The sequence below is a fragment of the Giraffa tippelskirchi genome, chromosome 1 (genome assembly GCF_054371585.1).
Source record: "Giraffa tippelskirchi isolate mGirTip1 chromosome 1, T2T-mGirTip1v1.2.pri, whole genome shotgun sequence".
Lineage (NCBI taxonomy): Eukaryota > Metazoa > Chordata > Mammalia > Artiodactyla > Giraffidae > Giraffa > Giraffa tippelskirchi.
In genome coordinates, this window is record NC_137275.1 from 37,009,930 (window position 1) to 37,027,407 (window position 17,478).

Sequence of the window (17,478 nt, forward strand, 5' to 3'; positions counted from 1 at the left end):
AAATGGATTAAAGACCTAAATGTAAGACCAGAAACTATAAAACTCTTAGAGGAAAACATAGGCAGAAAAAGATCAAACAAGATCCTTTATGACCCACCTCCTAGAGTAAGGGAAATAAAAACAAAAGTAAACAAGTGGGACCTGATTAAACTTAAAAGCTTTTGTACAGCAAAGGAAACTATAAACAAAGTGAAAAGACAACCCTCAGAATGGGAGAAAATAATAGCAAATGAAACAACTGACAAAGGATTAATTTCCAAAATAATACAAGCATCTCATATAAGTCAATGCCAGAAAAACTAGCAACCCAATCAAAAAGTGGGGAAAAGACCTAAACAGACATTTCTCCAAAGAAGACATATGGATGGCTAACACATGAAAAGATGCTCAACTTCAAAAGAAAGGGAAATCAAAACTACAATGAGATATCATCTTACACCAGTCAGAATGGCTATCAACAAAAAGTCTAGAAACAATAAATGCTGGAGAGGGTGTGGAAAAAAGGGAAAGCTCTTGCACTATTGGTGGGAATGTAAATTGATACAGCCACAATGGAAGACGGTATGAAGTTTCCTTAAGAAAAATAGGAATAAAACCACCATATGACCAGCAATCCCACTCCTGGGCATATATCCTGAGGAAACCAAAATTGAAAAAGACACATGTATCCCATTGTTCACTGCAGCGCTATTTACAATAGCTAGAACATGGAAGCAATCTAGATGTCCTTCGACAGATGAATGGATAAAGAAGTTGTGGTACATACACAGAATGGAATATTACTCAGCCATAAAAAGGAACACATTTGAATCAGTTGTAATGAGGTGGATGAAAGAAGAACCTATTACACAGAGGGAAGTAAGTCAGAGAAAGAAAGATGAATATTGTATTCTAACACATATATACGGAATCTAGATAAATGTTACTGAAGAATATATTTACAGGGTGACAATGGAGAAACAAACACTGAGAACTGACTTATAGACATGCAGAGAGGGGAAGAGAGGGTGAGATGTATGGAAAGAGTAACATGGAAACTTACGTTACCATACGTAAAATTGATAGCCAATGGGAATTTGCTGTATGGCTCAGGAAACTCAAACAGGGGCTCTGCATCAACCTAGAGGGGTGGGGTAGGGAGGGAGATGGGAGGGAGGTTCAAAAGGGAGGGCGTATTTGTATCCCTAAGATTGATTCATGTTGAGGTTTCACAGAAAACAACAAAATTCTGTAAAGCAGTTATCCTTCAATAAAATTAAATAAATTTTTTAAATGGCAAAAAAAAAGAAATGTGTTTTAATGTGACTTGATATATATATACATTCTTTAAAATGTTTCAGAATACCCAATTATTGTTGATCTATGACATTATGAAAGATAGCAATAAGTAAGTAAAAATTAAGACTTTATCATCATTAATGGCAGAAATGGACCAGAACTTTGAGTTTACATTCTAAATGTATTAAAGATGAATAAACATACTCACAACAAATTCTAATATTATTTCATTAATTTAAACTATGCTAGAAGTTTATTTTCTGCTGTAATTAAAGTTAAAAGAATTTTAACACTGGGCATCATGTATGTACAGGAAATGTATCAAGCATTTGAGTAAAAGCACACATAATAGCACTTCAGAAACACATCCTTTCCCTTTTAGGTAACACAGGCTATAGTAAGTGCAATTTGGAAATTAGTTCAGATGTTGTCTTCAATTCACGATGAATACAGTTTGTTGGACACTCCATTAGCTCATTATTCCTTGTTGATCTAAAGATGGGATTAAAAACCGTGCTACCCTTTCTAAGAGTTTCCTTTGTCTCTCAGCTGGCAAAGAATTCCCTGATAATGTGGTAATGTGGGAGACCTGGGTTGGATCCCCGGGTTGGGAAGATTCCCTGGAGAAGGGAAAGGCTACCCATTGCAGTATTCTGGCCTGGAGAATTCCATGAACTGTATAGTCCAAGGGGTCTCAAAGAGTCGGACACAACTGAGCAAATTTCACTGTTACTGTCACCCTTTCTAAACGAACAGTTGGGCTATTCCCCTCCGTATCAATGTTTTCCAAATTGTTTTATATTAAATTTATTCCTTGTCATTATATGGAAGTTCATGCCAATTAAAATATATTCAGCTATGTTATCGTTAGCTGCTAATGGGAAGGAATTACTGCTACACTATTTATTGATAGAGGTATAATGATAAGAAGCATTTGTTTTCTTTGGATATTTACATATTCCCAGAATAAATATTAAACTTTCATTTTCAACTACTTATCACTAGATTATACATAAAATAACAATCCAAAATAGTACTAATTCAGTGTATTTAATCAGGGATGAAATTAAATTGAAATGAAAAAGAACTCTATTAAGAACTTCATTTGTGGAATAATTAATAACATCAAAGATTTCTTCACTCATGGCTGAGAACACTGAGACAATATAACAAAAACTGTTTGTCTACAAAATTCAGTTTCTTCATTCAAATTGACAATGGAGAGTTTACATGATTATACATGCATTACCACCACATTTTATAAAAATCTAGCCATTCTCAATTTTTGGCAACAAAGCCAGCAAACAACTGCTTGATTCCATTACACTTGTAAGAGGCAATTTGAGAAGCTACTCCCCAGGAATTAAATTTTGTGGATAAACATTTTATCTAATTGCATTATTGTTCTCAGAACATTGAAGGCAACACTAAGCCAAACCAAGAAATTCAATTTCTTTATTCTTTTTTCTTAAAGAATTAAATTCTCCTCCACTAAACACATTTTAGGACTCAAGAACAAAATGTATATAACGTACATGAGATGAATTGGAAAGATATGAAAGAAATTTTTATTTACATGTAAAATTTATGTTTTAAAGAAGAAAAACTGTAGTCCTCCTCAACTAAGTATGTTCTAAAGGTATATATGTCAAAGGTTTATATAAAAATACAGGGGAGGAAGTTAAGCACTTGGAATTATCAATGCTGAAAACATTAGTGTTTCCGATCAGCTTACAGAAGACAGTAGCCAACAGTTCTAGCCCTCTAGTTCATGTTTCTTATCTGATGGTTATATTCTACCTTTAATGCAACTCTCAGACTTCCAAGAAATGTTGCTCTTAACAAAAAAAAAAGCGTGACAATATAGCTATATAATTAGTTCTCTACTTAATATGTAATCATATCAAAAGGATCTCTTATTATCCTTAAATTTCCTCAAGTATCTTTACCTAATACTCCATCACTGAGGAAAACTATATTCCCTCAAATAGAATATTCACTATTTTCTAATGAATACAGTATTTTATAAAGAATATCTGTTCTTTTAGAATGTCCATTCTCTGTTCTCAGGAAGTAAAATCCTTCCCATATGCTTGCAATCTGCAAAGCTTTCCAAAGGCCTTTTATTCAGAATTAATTACGCCCTTTTTCTCATGTTTCTATTATAGTATTTAGGACATTATAATGTAGCTACTTTTACATGATTCTTTATCCCCTGCTAGAGTTGTGATTTTCTCTGTGTCAGGACAAGGACAACACAATCCCTCTAGACCATACCAAAGGTCTTAAGTACCCCAGATATTAATGTAATACCCACTAAATCATTTTTAAAAACAAATTTAATGTTTTAACCTTTATTCCTCTTCAAGATTCACAATGACATTCTTCAGCATTTGAAATATATTACTTAATGAGGTAGTAGCTATCCAGCATTAAGTAAATGTAACCGAAGATGATGTTTTTAACCAGTCCCCTTTCCTTGTGATTATATAAGTGAAAATTCTGTTACAAAAAAAACCTCATATTTACTCTGAAAAAAATATGAGAAATCATTATGAGGTCTATGCTTCATAATTAAGGAGTGGTACTAATTCAATAAATTTATATTGACAGAAATTCTGGAAAAAATGATAAAATGCAATTTTCAATAAAGCTCTATAGTACTAAAAAGGGGGTTATCAATTTATATTTACTCAAGTAAGCACTTAATATAAAACAAATTCTAGAATTTTTAAAATTACTTAACTTTTGAAAAATAGCAAGAAAATTAATGATTTGATAATAGTCAAGGTTCCTAGAATACTTAGTGGATTTCTTCCAAGTACCAAAACTGTTTTTCAAAGTTATACATATTTTTAAGTCTTTTGAAACATACTGTATATATCCTTGTCTTCTGACAAAGTATATTAAACACACACAAGCTAACTTTTTCTTCTCAATGACCCAAGATCACTACAGAATTGCAGCATCCTATTTTTTTTTTAAGAGCAAGAAGGTCCTTTATGGATAATCTAGCACTACCCTCACTAATTGGACAAAGGAGAATACTATAATCCAGAGAGATTATATGATGTGCCCTGGGTCTCATAGCAAGTTAATGGCAAGACCAAGCCTAGAGGGAACAGACCTGATTCAGAGGTCTTCCTAATGGGAACCACATTTCTAAAATATGTATAATTCAGATACTCTTAGGTACGTATGTAAAGTTTACTCTGAAATATAATAGACTGTTACATTTACAAGATTTTTTATGATGACTTTCAATGGTTATTCATGCCTCATACTTGATAAACAGATTAACACTTAGGTTTTAGTATTTCTAAACACTTACATGTTGTTTTTCTTAAATTTTCACTTCTTTAAGTCTTGGATGCTAAATGACCAAGTTTGTTAGAATATATTGTATTCTTTTGCAGTGAGGATCTTTTCTATGTAAAAAGTGTTTTAGTTAGAATACAAGCTAATATTGTACCTAGTAGATAAACAGTTAAACTTCAGTTCCTATCATTAATTGTTTGGGGATCAATTACTAAAGGAAACAAGACATATTCCTAAAGAAAGGTGAAAAATATTATGAAAGGAAATATCATGAAAGCAGCACTTTCCACTTGGATGATATAATTTCTTCTATTTAAATTCAGAGATAAAATAAAAGCAGGTCTTGAAGTTAGCATTAAAAGAATAACAGCTTAACTTAGCACTTGAAGATTAAAGTCTTCGCATAGCACCAATTTATAGAAGAACAATGTCACATAAGATACAAAAAACAATAGCACCAAAAAGAAAATAAGCCTGGAAATACAAAACAGAAATAATAAAAAAATAATATATACACTTACCATGTCACAACACTGGAGTTCTTAGGTATTTATACTAGAGAAATGGAAATTTATGCACACACACATACATATGAATTTTTACAGGAACTTTAATTTCACCAAAAACGACGAACAACACAAATATCTTCAACAAGGGAACAGATGCATAAATGAACTGTGAGTCATCTATAGACTGGCATACTGCCAGCAATAAAGAACATATGAATTGTTGATATACTCAAAAACAAGGATGAATCTCAAAGGCATTATGATGAATGAAAGAAGTCAGTTTCAAAAGGCTGCTTATTGTATGATTCGTTTATATGGTATTCAAAAAAAATTAAAAATGTAGGAATGAAGAACAGAATAGTGGTTGCCACGGATTAGAGACATAGGCAGAAAATGATTAAAAATGGGCAGCAAGGAGAAACTTTTAGATAACTACTTTGTATCCTACTTATGGTGATAAAAATATAGTTCTATACAAGTCTTAAATCTCAGAATAGAATGTAGAAAATAAACAAACACTATAAGCATACATACACAGTCAGATATATAGATAGATATAAAGACAAACAAATAACCGTCATAGCTTCATGGGTATACACATTTGATAAAATTCCTCCAGTATTTTCAAATTACTTTATAATCTGAAATACGTGTACTTAGGAAAACATTTTAAATGTATATAATCAATTTAAAAATTATTTTAAAAATCCCTCTCCTGCAAAAAACAAATAAAAATTGTCAGTAATAAACTATTTTTAGTTTTTCACTATGGCACAAAACTAAAATTTCATTCCCTCCAATTTATAAATATTTACATTCTAGAGCAGTCCTCTCTATACTCCACATAATATCTCTAATTCAGGCAGAAATGACCAGTATTTTTTGAACCATCACAATATTTTCAATGCCATAAATCAAGCAGGCAGTGTAGGGCATTGTGTGACTTGAGGCAGGAGAATTATCTGGGAAATATTTGCAATATCCCATGTAAGGGATAAAAAAAGATTTAGTGTAAGGCGACAACACTGGGGACTGAGTGACAAAACTGCATTTAAGACTCTGTATTTAAAGGGTAAAACTGACAAGTCTTAGTGACTGATTGTATTTGATTAGTGAGAGTTGAAGCCTCAGTGGGACAAATCTCAATATTCTATAAATTCTATAAATCACACAATTCATACATAATTATTTTGAATGCTCTAAGTTTTTTAATTTTGTTTTTCATTATTTTTTACTTTTGGTTTAAGTATGCAGCAGTGTTCTGAAATGTGAATGTTTCAGGTTTAGGGTGATGAGTGTGTTAAGTAGTAAGTGACATGCATACATAGAAACATAGAAATTGAAATTAGTAACAATAATAAAAGAAATGATACTTTTAATTGAAAATGATTTTATGCCTGACATAGATTTTGATTTTAGTACAACATTCCCTAAATGGCAGTCTTTTATCAGACATTTAAAATATAACATCTGAAAATGATTGAAGGGAGAAGATATTTTGATAAATTGACTTTCTGTAAGGAAATTTTAATATACATCAAAAGTTTTAAAAAGATTTAGAAATTAAATCAAATAATTCCACCACTAAAAATCTATTAAAAAAATAATCACTATGTATCAAAGGATTTATATATGTTTATCTCGGTTGTATTTATGATGAATAAAATATAGTATAATGATAGTAAAAAAGTACTTGCCCATTTATGAGGCTATGAATATGCTTATTTATTTAAATAAATATGTATATGTATATTTATTTAAGTAAATAAATATGTATAGGTATATTTATTTATTTAAAAAGACAAATAAGAATTTACACTAAAACATTATGGCTTTCTCTGAGTGTGAGGCTATGGAAAATTATTAGCTTTCTTTGCAACATTTCTAAATTGTCTATAATAATTATAAACTGATTTTATAATAAAAAATCTAGTGAACATATTAAATGATAAAATTTTTAAATTTTGATATTCTAAAACAAAACTTTGAATAAAAATGTGAGAAAAGCAAAAATACTGCTCCAAAGGTATCTAGTAATTGGTTATAACTTTTTTAACTTCATAAAGCTCTAATTAAAAACAAGTTATATTTTTGTTTTGGTCAAATAAGTATTATTGCTGTTTTTGTATATACTCCATTTGCTATTCCTGCTTCATTGCCCATTTTGTGGTTTAAATGGTGGCTGACAACTTTTGCCTTGCAAAACTGACTGGCAGCTATCATTCCAATGCCAGACTTATCTTTATGCAAATTTCCAAAGGTCACAATTTATGCATGTAAATTCTGAAGGGTACTAACTATACAGCTGACAGATTCTGACAGCCACTATATCTCCAAGAATGGAATAAGCAAGGATGACTGTCTGAATAATTAATGTCTTTTAACTCTGCCCATGGCCAGTTTATACATCTTACATTTTCTGACTGTGGTTTTGAAATCAATTAGAAAATGTAATTTCAGAGCATAACAAAACATTTTTTTCTTAATTTCTATAAACAAATGGGTGAAGAATTTGAGATAATTAATGAAATGACCTTCAGTTTAAAGTGTTCTATTTTCAGATATCATTCCTACCTAGATATAAAAATTAACACCTAGCTTTGGAAATTATTTCTGTAAAAAAACAAGCTCTATTATTCCTATGAAGGCAATTGTTGTTTCTGTAAAAAACAAACAGGGTTCTCTAGAACCCTGCTCCCTAAAGCTCAGTAAATGGTGCCACCATCCATGGAGACATCAGTTTCAAGCTTCTTGAGATTTGTCCCACTGAGACTTCAACTCTCACTAATCAAATATAATCAGTCACTATTTCAATTTTACCCTTTAAATACAGAGTCTCAAATGCATTACTACTACTCAATCCCCAGTGTTGTCACCTTAAATCAAATCTTTATTATCTTTTACATGAAATATTGCAAATATTTCCCAGATAATTCTCCTGCCTCAAGTCACACAATCCCCCACATTGCCTGCCTCCAGAATTAACTTTCTAATATCCAAAATCATGAGCAAGCCCAGTGGTACAATATAAAAGACACATTAAAGCAAAAATTAAAAGGATGCTATAAAGAGGAAATATTTTAAATATATTGACTAACAGGATGAGACAATCAACAGAATTGTGTGTAATGCGGTATTATATGATCTGGAGGAAAAGCAAGAGAGGAGGGTGGGGTATGCCCCCAGACAGTTTCAATATTATATAGGCTGTTCAAGGAAGGCTGCCATGAGAAGAGGTTATCTGAAGACTAGGAAAGAAATAAGCCCTGGGAGTATCTTGGGAGAGTGTGATTGGTAGAAGGAGCTAAGGCTCCTTGATAGAGAGGGCTCCTGTGGTCAGTGAATGAAAATGGTGTCAGGGCAGTTGGAGTTCAGATAAGGTTGAAGGTAGAACAAGAAAGACTGAGTGTTGTAGAGAGAAAACAGTGGAGCAATAAAAACAGGACACTGCTGCAATTCTCCAGTCAAGTGGACTGTGATTTGGATGAAGGTAGTAGCAGAAGAGGTACTCAGTAGCCCAACAAAAGACGCTGATGAATATGCAATGCATTTGAAAGAAAATTCAAGATTCACTCTAAGCATCTGTGCCTAAGGAATTGGGAGAATGGAACCATTAACCAAAACTTGTGTGAGCATGATGCTTCTGAATTACTTGTATTATTTTGAAAAATGTGATTGGATTCTTTGTGACTGAATCGATACTAAGAAGTCATTTACAGTGGAAAATAAACTCCAGTAAATCTTTCATACAAGACTCAAAAAATTATAGTTAATTTTAAAAACATGAGTGTCCAGAAGTGTTTAAATGTACCTACCTCTACCCTAAATGATACGTGGTAGATGATTTTGTTAACTCTCTATTTCTAATAAAGAAATTGAAGCAGAGAGAAGATAAGTAACTCCTTGAAGGTCATATATAGAATCCTCCTTCGAAACTTTAGTCAGCTTCTTCTTCAGTCAGCTTCCTCTCAGGGGTTATTGTTTTTGTTTTCTTGCATTTTATTACTAAAGAAGAATCTAGAGATTCCCAGGACTGATCCTGGCAGGAGGATACAAACAGGTACAAGAGAACTTGTGGTGAAGGATATAGTCTACGTCTTGATTTTGGTGGTACATCCTAACACAACTTTATGCATCAAAATATAATTGTACATTAAAAAGAATGTGTTTAATATACATAATTATATAGCAACAAACATGAATTTAAAAAGCAATCTAGCAAATATCATAAACTGATTTTGGAAAAACAGGTTTTGTCCAAAAGCAAAACAAATCTCTCACACTACATAATTTGTTCTAACACTATTTTTTTTTTCTGGTTAAAGCAATGTTTCTCATGTAATCTTATAAGAATATGTAGTGATAAAGTAACATAATTTTATTTGTTGGCATGTAATTTATCTTCTGTGATTTCAACCATCTTTACCACAGCAGGAAGAACTATGGTTTCTCCAATGATTTCATTCCTTCCCTGCAGGAAATCTCAAATACAACTTCTAAACATTTATCATAAATTTAGTGAAAATTTGTAAATGCCTAGATTGAGATGCGGAGAAGGCAATGGCACCCCACTCCAGTACTCTTGCCTGGAAAACCCCATGGATGGAGAAGCCTGGTAGGCTGCAGTCCATGGGGTCACTAAGAGACGGACACGACTGAGCGACTTCACTTTCACTTTTCACTTCCATGCACTGGAGAAGGAAATGGCAACCTACTCTGGTGTTCTTGCCTGGAGCATCCCAGGGACGGTGGAGCCTGGTGGGCTGCCATCTATGGGGTCGCACAGAGTCGAACACAACTGAGGTGACTTAGCAGTAGCAGTAGCAGATTGAGATGACTTCAAACAGTGGTGAAAAACCCAGAAAGGGGTGCAGTTGTGTTCCAGATGTTATTAAAATCTTGGTATTAATGATGCTGTGTACTGTCACTAACCTATACCTCAAGACAAGTACGTTCTTAGGCCAAGTCTCATTGGAAAAGACCCTAATGCTGGGTAGGATTGGGGGCAGGAGGAGAAGGGGACCACAGAGGATGAGATGGTTGGATGGCATTACCAACTCAATGGACATGGTTTGGATAGACTCCGGGAGTTGGTAATGGACAGAGAGGCCTGGCGTGCTGCAATTCATGGGGTCGCAAAGAGTTGGACACGACTGAGCGACTGAATTAAACTTAACTGAACTGAAGAGATTATGTTGTTTTTGCCACCCTGAATAAATTTGAGATTATCAATGCTTATAATTATCTAAAAACATCCTTTAGTAAAAATAGAGAAAATGCCAGCTATACCATTTGTTGTTGACTTATGCATGGGATTAATCAAATAACCTTTAGTTTGTAAGTTTAACTCAAAATTCCCTGATAGCTCAGATGGTAAAGAATCACCTGCAATGCAGGAGACCCCGGTTTGATTTCTGGGTTGGGAAAGGCCACTGGAGAAGGGATAGGCTACCGACTCCAGTATTCTTGCCTGCAGAATCCCAGGGACTCTATAGCTCATGGGGTTGCAAAGAGTTGGACATGACTGAGTGACTTTCACTTTCACTTTTGTAAAGACTATTGTCTAAATACAAGAACCAGTCTAGTTGAAAATAGACAATGATTCTATTTAATACACTTATCAAAACACTTGTAACATCAGTATACTAAAATACTCTTAAAAATACAACTGCCATCAAAATCCAATGAGATACCACTTGATATCCATTAGAATGGCTGTAATCAAAATGATAATAAAAACTTTTGGCAAGAATATGATGAAATTAGAACACACATAATTTTGGTGGGAATGTAAAATCCTTTCAATTGCTTTGGAAAGCAATTTGGAAGTTCCTCAAAAGGTAAAACATACAGTTACCATTCCACCCCACCTATCTATCCAACAGAAAGTAATGCATATGCCTATGCAAAAACTCAGACATATATGTTCATAGCATCATTATTCATAATAGCCAGAAAGTGTAAAAGAACCCAAGGTCTATCAACTGATAAATAGATAAATAAAATGTGATTTTATTACTATTATCCATGCATAAAATAATTGTCCTAATATACATAAGAGTTGAAACTTGAAAACATTATCTTAAGTGAAAAGAGCAGATACAAAAATATTGTATGATTCCGTTTATATGGTAAATCCATAGCAGCAGAAGATATGTTAATGGCTGCCTGCAGATGAGATGAGGGAGCAATGAGGAGTAACTGCTTATGGGTACAATGTTTCTTTTAGGAATGAGAAAATTCTTCTAGATTAGATAGTGGTGACAGGTACACAACTCTGCAAATATACTAAAAATCACAGAATTATACACTTTAAAAGGGTGAACCTATGGTATATGTAATATATGTCAATTAAAAAACCAGGAAGCAAATACTGTCTACCATTTAATACTGTAAAAATTTCAGAAATTTTCCAGAAATTTAATATTTTGGGGCCAGTAGCAATCATGATATTAAATATTTTAAGGCTTTTGTTGTTTCTTATATTTCTTAATGAAAATAGGCATCAGGAGAGATTCTGAAAATTTTTTCTCCAACCTTATGGATACTTAAGCACTTTAGAGACAGCTAAGATGGAAAATTAAGCTTTCGTCTGGCCAACATGATATATTACATGAGCTGCTCCAAATCTACTTTTCCAGACTCAACTCTTAACATTGTACTACCACATGTGTAATCCCTCAGTCCTTCAACGGCCATCCCTTTCTCCTTTATGTACCCCTTCACAAGGTACTGTGTTTATCTGGAATGCATGGCCTCCCGCATGGCCTCCCTTTCTTTCTCTGTATCAGCAACCCCTCTCAGTGAATTTCATAGCATGCATGAAGGTTTCAAGGGCCTCCAGCAAAAGTAAGCTCTCCCTTGTCTGTTTCCTTAGCAGTTTGCTACAGACCCTTTTAAAAAATATATAATCATTTCTATAGAGCTTCATGTCTTTCTCATTAGCCTTAAGTTCTATATAGCAAGCACATCTAAGTTGAGCTTGGCTTAATTTTTTAAAAAATGATTCAGACTGTTTTAAAATTTATTTCTTTCACTAAGTGCCAAGAAAACACATTTTACTCAAGTTAATAAAGGAACTTCTGTGAAATTTATATGTCAATGTATAGATAAGCTAGTAGATTCAATCATATCTATTTTGGAAAAGAGGGATGTTATTTGCTTGCATTTGTAAAGGAGTGGGCAGAAGAGAACAGTGACAAAAAAGTTGAAACAGAATATCTAAAAGAAAGAAAATCAAGGGGAAAATTTAGTGTCTACAAAGGTGAGTGCAATGCTTTTATAGTCTTAAGTCACTCAATATTCTTCTTAGAGTAAAAAGAAAAATATAGAATCTTTGAAAACAGGTTTATAATGATTTATAATACATACCAATTATATCCTCAACTCAAAATTAGATTACTATGATTTTAATATAAAGAAAATAAAGTTAATATTTCTACTTTCAAGCTGCATGTTTATAATAGTGTACATTTTAGAAATTTCAAAATCATTTTAAGGAATTTAATTTTAGTAACTTCAAGAAGAAAGGAAATTCCAATTTTACTGTTGATTAATTGTTTTGCTTTCAAATGATTTGCTGCAAAACAAACTACATGTACTGGGCTACTGTCATACTCCTTAAAGTCTCTTATGTTGTACTGCATGCCTATATTTATGATAAATAAAAACATTATATTTGAAAAGAATGTGCTTTACATTAAATAGTCTGGTCTATAAGATGCATACATTTTATTTCCTAATATTCATTTTCACCATCATGGATATGGAATTGAGAGCTAATAGAACAAATTAAGTAAAAGTGACTTTAATGAATTGTCAGATACATGTACTAATTTTTTTTTAAAAATCTGTATAGTTATCCAATATTACTTAGGAGTACAAGATAGCCATATGCTTTTCAAAAGTAGAACACTGCTGAAATTATTTTTAGTAGCCCATTTAGTTTTCAAATATTTAGAGTAAAATTCCTGACAACAACAAGTACTTTGTAGTATATTATTTACATATTTGTTCACCAGAAATGACAATTTATTTTCCAAAACTATGCATTTCAGTAGCCCATCAAACAATATGTTGAATTTTCAGTGAAACACATAAAAGCATATACTAACTCAATATATTAAATATACTTTGAAATTACTAACAATCATGATTGGCGGCAATAATCTAATAATTACCTTAATTTGCGCTTCAGTTGCTAAAACTCCATGTTTTTTTTCCTCCGATTTACTGAACACTTAAACATTTCTGTAAAAAAAAATTAATTAGATGATGAGAAACAATATACACTTTATAGTTACAGGTGTAGGACTATTTGAATAGATATGTATTTCTTATTGTCTGTCAAATGTATTTTTCCAACAAAGGTTAGGGTATAGCAGCTAGTCACAAAGTCATGTCTGACTCTTTGCGATCTCATGGGCTGTAGCCCTCCAAGCTTCTCTGTCCATAGCAGCAGAACCACGTATAAAAACAAAATTCAATTCACATGTGATTTATCTTCCATCACCATCTAATTTACTATAATGTTCAGTGGGAAAAGTGAACGAATTTGATAGTGATGGAGTTTAAATATTTTCCTAATTAAATGAACACACAGGGTTTTAAAATAAATTCTGAGATTTCCAAAAAATTTTCTGGTTTCTTGCCATAGGGACATCTAGCTAAGATCCTGGGATATGTTTAATCACTCTTATTACTAGAACTATTGTGGGAAAACATTGGAGGAAGACCTTAGTATATCTTGCTACTCTATCAGACATACACACACAAACCCCAAAAATACACACATGCTCTGTGTATTTATGAATAAATAGTGTTCAGGGGCCTTCCAGGTGGCGCTAGTGGTATAGAACCCACCTGTCAATGCAGAAGACATAAGAGATGTGGGTTTGATCCCTGGGTTTGGAAGAAAGGAGAAGGGCAGGGCAATCTACTCCAGGATTCTTGCCTGGAGAATCCCACATAGAGAGGAGACTGTGGGCTACAGTCCATAGGGTTGCAAAGAGTAGGTCATGACTGAAGTGACTTAGCACAGCACAGCACACACAGAATGTGATTATAATAATTTAGAGAAATTCAGATTTAAAAATATTCTGAAGGAATAAACAACATGAAAGTTTACTTAAATGGCAAATTTTAGTCTTTCTTTTCTGTAAATTACTATGGTATCTCCTATCTCTCTTATTATTAAAATAATATCAATGTCAGACATTTTATCAAAAAAGAAATAATATAAACACATACACACACACACACATATATATATTATATGTGCATATAATATATATATATATGTGTATATATATATATATAAATTTTTTAAAGGAATAATGTCCTCCAAGGTATTTTCTTTGGTATTTCAGTATTTTCAGTGTCATGCAACAAGTTCAATTTCTGAACTTTACAGTGAGTCCATCTAATGCTTTATACAAGCATCACCTATATCAATCATTATGATATTTGGTATTCTTTATGCTGTTAGTATTGTGCTATTAGCAGAAGGTTAAGTAATCATGTACACACCAAAACAATGACAAAATCTATTATCTATTCTAGTATCTTGTCCCTCAAAAGGATAAAGAATTAGTTATAGGCAGAAAGCCACTAGTATAAAATTAAAATCGAGTTTTCCTTTACAGACATTATTGATTACCATCAGATATATATGAAAACAAGCTAGTGGAAAAATATTCACTAGTAGAAGCATTATATTTTGTTTCAGGATTTAAGCAGTGGGACTGGCTGTTTTCTTCAGTGAACATCAACTCATATTAGGCATGAGCAACAAGGAGTGGCCTAGCTGAAAAGGATTGCAAGCTGATCTTTAAAACCCATCCCAGACACACCCAGGAGAGCTCACAGATAATGCTACAAAAATAACCACACAGACTTTTCCAACTATTGCATTTGGGCCCTAGGCACACAGTAGATACAAACTAACTACAGGTGCTTCCTCAAGTAACCTTAGGCTTCTAGGAGTCCGTTAAGGGTTCATAAATATTCTATACATATATACATCTGATTATAACAGACTGACTTTTGGGAAGACTCACACAACAGAGTCTGTTGTTATATAACTTGCAACTGTCAGTCAGCCTTATGTATATGCCCATTTGCATTCCCTTTCCTGACTGGTGGTGGGTACAAGTCCCATTTTACACAGGGCACAACCAAGAAAATGAGATCCGAAGTATGAAAAAAGGAGCCAAGAGAGCTCTTTATGACTCCTTCAGGGTTGGCCTGCTCCCATGTATTGGTAGGGTCTGTTTAACAAAAATTCTGTCTGCTTGAGCTGTAACTGAGCTGTAACTTCTCTGTTGGTTTAAACCCCTTAGTCCATCATTTCAAATCTTTGCTATAATAAGACAAGAACCAAGGGAGCGAAACAAACAGACCTGACAAAGGGACTAGAAAAGCAAACAGTGATACCAGACCATATAAGACTGTTTATCAATATAAAGCAATAAGGCTGAATTTCTTTTCGAATTAGTAAACATGTTTAAAAGGGAGTTTTAAAAGAAGAGTTGCTAGAATTATTTTTGATCAAAGTGATTACTTGGAAGGAAAACACTCATGGAGGATATAACAAATCAATGTGTTTATATTGGAATGTTTTCATTAGTGTTCAAAATTTATATAAATACAATTAACTGAGTATCACTGCAATATTTCACTGGCCTCTCACATTTACTATATAAAGTGTCTACTCATGACTTCCATAAACTTTCTTTTGTCTTTCCCTTATTAACTTTTAGGATTATATACTAATTCTGAAAGTAATCTTTTGTTGGTTAAGTGGTACAAATACCTTCTGTTTGTGGCCTGTCATTTCACTAATTTAATGTTTTCTGATGAACATTGAATTCCTATTTTAATAATATCAAATGTGGAAAATATTTACTTTATTTACTTTGGGGTCAGTTCTATTTGTTTTGGGGTCTTTCTTTTCTGTAAAAAGAAGGTATATTTTTAAAGTAACTATTTCGCAAATCTGATAGCATTAATATAGGAACTCAATGTTCACCAGAAAACATTATTAAAAATAAAAGCTTTCCCTATCCAAAAATGAAAGTTAAATAAAAACCAATTCATGAGCAATTTTTGAAATTCACTGTCCGTTTTAAGAGTTAGTTAGATGAAGTACTTTGGATATGAATACTAGATTGCTTAACTTAAAAAATAAATCTAAATTAGATCCTGCTCTTGATAAAATGTAAACAAACACATATATATCAAAATGGAAAATAATGTAACAATAAAGTTTGAGTCTCTAATTTAAAAAACACAAGATAAAGACATGAAAGTTAAAGATAAATCTTCTGATCCTGAGATACCAAGTTCAAAATATAGACTAGCTTCTTTCTTTTCTCCCTTCTTTCCTTCTTTCCTTCCTTCCTTCCAAAAGCAATTAAATATTTACCCTGTGTCAAGGCACTGATCCAGCTACTATGGATTCAGAAATGAACTAAACAGACAAAAATATCACTTATAGAGTTTACACTTTGTTCTCAATGGGAACTAAGAACAAAATGAGAAAAAGAGAGGATGGGGAAAAGAGTAAGTTTGACTTTATATTCTTAAGACTTTTTGAAAACATTTTAAAATTTTAAACACTATTTTCTGAACAATCAATATTCTCAGTGAACTTAAAAATATTTAAATAATGTAAAATTTTATATTCTGCTTAACCTTCAGAAAAATTTTCTCAGGTTGGTATAAATGTTATCTTCTTTATTTTACAAATAAATATTCTGAGACACTGAATGGTAAAATTAGAATTTTAATCATAAATATTCCAGATTCAGAGTCTAAACCCTCAAGCTGGTCAAATAGCATTACTGATTACTACTGTCCATATATGTTAAGAGCACATTTACAATGGAAGACAGAAAACAAGCTTCCTTAAATGAATTTTTCACAAAATAGTCATCTCAGAATTAATTCATGACTATTAGAAGATACCTTCATATTCTGATATTTAAATGAGATTCTCCAGGAAATCTCAGTAAAAATCAGTCTGGAATCAAGATGAAATGACATACTATTATAATGCCACCATATCCTTGTGTGGCATTAATTCAAAAGTATTTGACAGGAAAGGTTCATGAAGCAATAAAGAAGTGACATGCACAAACGAATTTTTAAAAGATCATTTTGGTGTCAGTTAATAGATGGTCTGCAGCCTAGAATGACGGATATTTTTTTAAATGATCAATGAGAACTTAGATTCATATAAAAATACAATGAATCAAAGAAATTATCATAAGGTAAATTTTTACCTATGATAGAGCTCAATTCATTTTTAAATTAAACAAATAAACACTGGGTATCACAATTTATTATCTTACTGTAAAAGGCAGTATATAGT

The 17,478-nt window shown here is 32.4% G+C and overlaps 1 protein-coding gene across 4 annotated transcripts in view; it reads right to left on the minus strand.

The window, feature by feature from the left end:
* Window positions 1-17,478, minus strand: part of ADGRL3 (adhesion G protein-coupled receptor L3) — an 885,081-nt gene that overhangs the window by 662,068 nt on the left and 205,535 nt on the right. For all 4 annotated transcript variants that reach the window (XM_081506859.1, XM_081506741.1, XM_081506647.1 and 1 more), the window contains one exon: window positions 13,286-13,355. The gene's annotated coding sequence lies outside the window, so the exon portion shown is untranslated. The remainder of the gene's footprint in view (window positions 1-13,285; window positions 13,356-17,478) is intronic.